We start from the raw sequence: 6,464 nt of genomic DNA, 5'->3' as shown, positions 1-6,464 counted from the left end.
CTTCAGGACTTGGAGAGGTCCCTATATTATCAATTTCTCTCAGATATGTGAACAAAGAATTCTTTTTAAGCATGCACTTTTAAAAGATTACTTCAATATATAGGACTGCCACTAACATTTACAAGTCCTGGGAATGGATACAAGTCTGAGAGCCCAGCTCACCTTCCATCCTCTTCCCAATCCAGGCTCCACCCCACATAACAAAGGGGCTTTATATGTACTTGGGTGCACACTGTAGCCAGTCTAAGCTCACTCCACCCCATTCCCTTCAAACAGCCCTTCTTTTGCTACCCATGGGGCCTATCATCATCTACCTTGGAGGGGATGGATTCAAGAAACAGGCTCACCCAGGCACTGGAAGCCAACTCAGGACCATTTGGGCAGAGAATTGCAAGGCCTCACATACCAGGTGTGAGTCTAGAAGGGTTTACCAGTTCTGAGTGACTTCTCTTCTTGGCCCATGGAATCTACAGGGAGGGACATGGCAGGAGGAGGGCCACCTCTGAGCCTTGTAAAATGTGAAACCCAAAACAGGAACTTCACTTATCTGACTCTGAGGATGATACAATCATTATATCACTGTATGTATACAATTACTTATAATCTAAAAATTTAATGTGGACTTACCCTATATGTTGACTTGTTTTGACAGCGAAATGTCCTTCATCTTTGAACTGGTCAATGTTAAACGTATTCAAAACAATTCTTCTTGAGTTTCATCTGCTTTCCTTGCTGCTCTGTTCTGTTGAAAATAATATTTTTGGAAAAATACATGAATAAACGATTTTCCAAGCAAAGATATAAAACTAGTCCTCAAATAGACAAACATGTTCAAAGCCACTTATCATTAGAGACATGCACATCAGGGCAACACTGAGATACCAGTTCTCATCTATCAGATTGGTATAAATTTTAAAATGTGACAGCACACTCTTGTTGGAGCGCCTGCAAGGAAGCAAATGTTACCTTTCAACATAGGAATCAGACTTCTAGGAATCTATCCTGATGCCACACCTCCCACAATTCAGAAACATATATGAGGACCATCCAGTGAGCAGCATGGCGGGAGCCAGCAGCCAGAGCTTCCCCAGAACAGAGGCAGCCACCGCCGTTCCAGGAGCCCAGCTGAGTAGGCCATGGCCTTGTCGATGTTGCTGAATGGGCTTTACTAACAGGCTGAAGGAGGAGGACAGAGCCCCACATCGAGCTCTTCATCAAGGCTGGCAGTGATGGTGAAATGACAGGAAACTGCCCCCTTTCCCAGAGGCTCTTCATGACTCTTTGGCTCAAAGGAGTTGTATTTAGTGTTACAATTGTTGACTTGAAAAGGAAGCCTGTAGACCTGCAAAACTTGCTCCTCGGGACCCACCCACCATTTATAACTTTCAACAATGAGGTCAAAACAGATGTAAATAAGATTGAGGAATTTCTTGAATACGTCTTATGCCCGCCCAAGTACTCAGAGCTTTCACCAAAACACGTAGAATCAACTACTGTTGGAATGGACATCTTTGCCAAACTCTGCATGCATAGATCAAGAATTCAATGCCAGAGGCTAATGAAACACTGGTGAAGAGTTTCTTGAAAACCCTGCAGAAACTGAACGAATATCTGAATCCTCTCCTTTCTGATGAAATTGATAAAAATAGTATGGAGGACATTAAGTTTTCTCTATGTAAATTTCTGGCTGGCAATGAAATGACATTAGCTCACCTGCTGCCCAAACTGCATATTGTCAAGGTGGTGGCCAAAAAATATCACAGCTTTGATATTCCAAAAAGAATGACTGGCATATGGAGCTACCTAGCTAATGCATACAGAAGGGATGCGTTTACCCAACACCTGTCCCCATTGTAAGAAGGTTGAAAAAGCCTATAATGATGTATCCAAAAACTGAACAAGTAAAATCACATTTATGACAGAGATGTCTTTATATCTTGCCCTAATATGCTTTTCCTAACAGACTGCTCCTTTTTCTACAGAGTAGAAATTGCATTTTGCAAGAACATGCAGTTATTCAAGGTTAGGGTCAAGGAGAGACAAGCAAGGTATAGTAGTTATCCTAAAGTATACACTCCAAAGCCGTATTATTTTAAAATCCTTTTACCCTGCCTGCCCCTCGTACCCATGTCCCCCTCTCCTCAAATTTGGAGGCTACATCACAAACTTTTCACTTTAAATTGAAAGATTCTCCCTGGGGCAGGAAAGCTTAAGGAAATGAATAGCTCCCCCTTCCTCAGGCCCATCCCAAGGCGCAAGGCCACTTGCGCCAGCAGCATGTGCGTCAGCAACACAGCAGAAGCAGGAAGAGAGCTGACCGGAAGACAGGTACTCGCTGAAGACCGAGAGAGAGGCCATCAGGGTACCGCGTAGCAGTTACATCAGACTGAGACACTTCCTGTTACAGGAGACTACAAAACCCCTGCCCCGTCCTCATTTGGTGCTGACGCCATTTTAGGCCTCAGCCCGTCTGCACCCAGGTGGTCATTAAAAAGAGTGTGTTGCTCCACACCACCCTGTGTTGTTTGTTGGTGCACTCTCGGGGTTCGAACAGATACAAGAGCCTTGTATAGAGGTAATTTGCCATCTCTTAGGAACCCTCAGCATTGTGCCCATTAATATAGAGGACAGAACTTTTCAGGTGCAATGTTTAATATTAAAATCGTAGCCATGCCTTCATCAGGCAGCCCCAAACTGGTGCATAATGCATGGTACCAAAAATTTACATAATTTTTAGAATTTTGTAAAATTTAGTAAAAGTATAAAAAAAGATTGCTACTGTATCAAAAATATTGTTTCAATTTAGTTTATCCTGGATATGTACTAAAGAATATTGCCACCAGAGAAGAAAGCCTTCTACAAAAAGTCACTACACTAGACTTTGCTATTTTGCTTTGTAGATAAGTTTTTACTTTTGCCTAAAAGCATTTATCCTTCCTACCAATTGTAACATCTGACACAATGTAGATGCTAAAAGTTTGTTTGGAGGGAGGGAGTGTTTTCTCAAGACCTTCCTCAAGCACTTTGTCCTTATAAGATAAACTGATGCGTACCTTATACTCTCTCTAAATTTATGTTTGTTACACGTATTGTGCCCTGTACCATTCATTTGGAATATTACTGCTTTCTTGCTTCAGTTTACATTGCTCATTTTTAGGTAATCAAAGAGCTTGCTATTATTTGTAGATCTCTTGAGCAATACTACATAAACTAATATTTAGTTGATGTAGCTATAGCAGTAAAATGATTAGTAATGTAAAAATTAACATTTACAGAAATTAACCTAAGGAATGACTAAGGTTTAACCAAATGTCACGTAAATTTTTGTATAAAAAAATTAAATTTTCTAACTACTACTCCAAAGACTGTGGTTGTGACTATAATACATTTTTACTTTTTTTTTTGAGATGGAGTCTCGTTCTATTGCCCAGGCTGGAGTGCCGTGACACGATCTTGGCTCACTGCAACCTGACACGATCTTGGCTCACTGCAACCTCTGCCGCCCGGGTTCAAGCGATATCCTGCCTCAACCTCCCGAGTAGCTGGGAATACAGCCGCGCATCACCACACCCGGTTAATTTTTGTATTTTAGTAGAGACAGGGTTTCACCACGTTGGGCAGGCTGGTCTCAAACTCCTGACCTTGTGGTCCGCCTGCCTTGGCCTTCCAAAGTGCTGGAATTACAGGCGTGAGCCACAGCGCCCAGCTCATTTTTACTAATTTTTGATACCTAACTTATATAGGAAATACTATTTCTCCTAGGCTGTTTTTCGTTGCTGTTTTTTTAAATTTTAAGTGTATTACTTTGAAATCACAATGTTTTCTCCCTTTGACATGCTAACACTTAGTAAGCACTGGCTTTATGGAAGCAGCTTTTTATAAGCATACTTCATTTTTTGAACCTATCAGTAATTAGCTTAATACAGAAAGATACAAAAAGCTCCGTATTGTATCCATTTGGCTAAGGGAGATTCCTTTGCCTTACCTTTCTTAAAACTCCTTGCTGCTGATCAAAGTTTGAGCACCCATCCTTCTGTAATAAAATATTGGATGATGATTTATCTGGTTCAAGGAAGAAGCACTATGCAGTTATCTACTGAGAAATTATTTTGCAGTAGCTTTAGTGAGTGAGACCGTCCCATCCGTACAGTACACAGGCAGGCATTATCACTCTTCACCTACTCTCAAAATAGTGGCAACTTAGCATTCATTCCAGTGATATTGGACCTTGCTTTATAGTCAAATGTATAAAAAAGATTCAAGAGAGATGAGGTCTGTTCTTTCCAGCGAATGGTGGACCAAGTGGTGCAGAGTGGAGGGCTAACAGAGGAAAGAGCTTCATTCTTCAAAACAGAGTGATGAAAAACACATTCTGAAATGCAAAGTATTTTCATTTTTATTTATTATCTTCATTGTTTTTTATTTATCCAGTGATTACACTTGGCCATTTATCTAGACGTTCAAGGAAGGCAGGTCTATTATGATTATGTTGAAGGCAGAATTATTTTTCTCTGTAGAAAGACAGATATTACTTTATCTGGGAAGTTAGTCAAATGCAATGAAAACTGGCAAATGGATGAATGCTAGTAAAAGTGTGATCCTACAACATGCTTTTACCTCAGTGTATGTTTATGGAAAGATCATAGCTTAAAATCTTCAGAAATTTGGGACATAAAAGTTTTTATGGTAGGCAATTCATGTAGTGTATGAATTAACATAATGGCAAACATCTGATTCTATTTTTAAACCTAACAAATCATTCCCCTTCATTTAAACACCTTGTTTTGTTTTACTTAAATGAGGAGATTGGAGTCTGAGTGGAAAGTCTCATTGTTTTCCAAGGGATTCTGAGAAATTTTCGTATTCAACAGTTGAACAGCGCTCTACTGTTCTAGTTGATAAAACTTCTCTTTTTTGATGTAGGTGTGAATTTTCTACACAATTCTATTGTCTTCTTTTACTAGGAGTGTTAACTTTTGTGGTAAAATTCAAATAAGATTTTATTTCTTGGTAATTCTGGCTTTCAAAATTTATCTTTAAACCCTTACGCAATCTATATGTAATTAAGAGATTTCTGACATTTATTCTTACGCTAAGTGAATCAGCCCTAGGATTCAGGCATGTTAACTTTACGTGTGTTGTGTTTTTAACCTCTCCAGAGTTACATGTAGATAGCTTTTATTTCTATGCGCTTAAAAATCCCATTTAGAAAATATCTACAAATTGAAATGGAGAGGAAATAGAAATGTATTTTTTCATGAACATTTTGACACATTTCATCAAGTTTATTGATTCACCAATGTCTTACATCAATTTGAATTAAGCATTGAATTCAAAGAGAAGGGAGTATTCATTGTTGATATATATGGGTTTTTAGAAACTCCATCTTTTATAAATAATCAAGGTGTGGGCCGCACAAATTATATTTTTATCATGGAAAACATTTCAACTCCTCAAGGCATAATGTTGAACAGAACTGGAGTATTTTCTTTGGAATTTCTTGAAGAGGCAAATGAAAGCTTATTATTGAATACATGTATTTTCTTGGAACATCAAAATCAGTATATATTGTTAGTAGCTATTGCACTTAAAAATAAAATATATTTTTACTACACAGAAATATATATGAGTGAATTTGCACACTGCAGTGTTTTATATAATTACAAAACATCAGAGGAGTATTGTTTTAATTACACAAAGAACCTAAATGACCATACATAGGAGAGTGATTGAGTAAACCTCCATGTAATGTAGTATTACACCTATAAAGAAGGATGAGAAAGATCTCTATGAAAGGATACCAAGTGATTCTTGTGATATGATATTAAATGAAGAAAGTAAAGTGCCCGTATTATTGTAGACTACCCTTCAAGTAAGAACAGGGTAGAAGAACATAGACATGTATCTGTTCATTTCTGTAAAGAAATGCAGGAAGTATAAACCAGAAACTAAAAAGAGTAGTTACCTATGGAGGTGTTAACAGGATGGAAAAAAAGAAGAAACAGGAATGGGTAGTGATAATTCTTTGAATATTCTTGTATCATAGCTCTAATTCTTAAAACTTCTATAAGGTTTCACATACTATAAAATATCCCAAAACATGTAGACAGTTAAATTCAGCCAGGATGAAGAAGAAAAGACTCAACATAAAATAACGCAGTAACAAATAAGCCTAAATGAATGAATAATACCACCGAAGATACTGAGAAAGAAGAGAATTAACCAAACAAAATATCTTTGGAAAACAATGTTTTAATTGGACATTGTAAGGCTAAAGACAAAGAACTCTATACAAAAGAACTGTAATCTAATTAGTAACTTTGTTTCTCACAGGATTATGGTTTAGCAATTCTAAAGTCATTTTATATTTATGCTAGGATTGAACAAGTAAGTAAACATAGGCGATAATTAGAGCCAAGTTTCTCATTGTTTGGGAACATATTCCTTACAAATAAAGAGTGAGG

At 37.8% G+C, this 6,464-nt stretch overlaps 1 pseudogene; it reads left to right on the top strand.

The window, feature by feature from the left end:
- The first annotated feature begins 293 nt into the window (after positions 1–293).
- On the top strand, positions 294–1,897 carry LOC103231053 (chloride intracellular channel protein 4 pseudogene; annotated as a pseudogene).
- Positions 1,898–6,464: the final 4,567 nt, after the last annotated feature.

Source organism: Chlorocebus sabaeus, chromosome 25, assembly GCF_047675955.1.
Source record: "Chlorocebus sabaeus isolate Y175 chromosome 25, mChlSab1.0.hap1, whole genome shotgun sequence".
NCBI lineage: Eukaryota > Metazoa > Chordata > Mammalia > Primates > Cercopithecidae > Chlorocebus > Chlorocebus sabaeus.
Note: the sequence above shows the minus strand (reverse complement) of the source record. Positions and strands in the feature narration are given on the sequence as shown.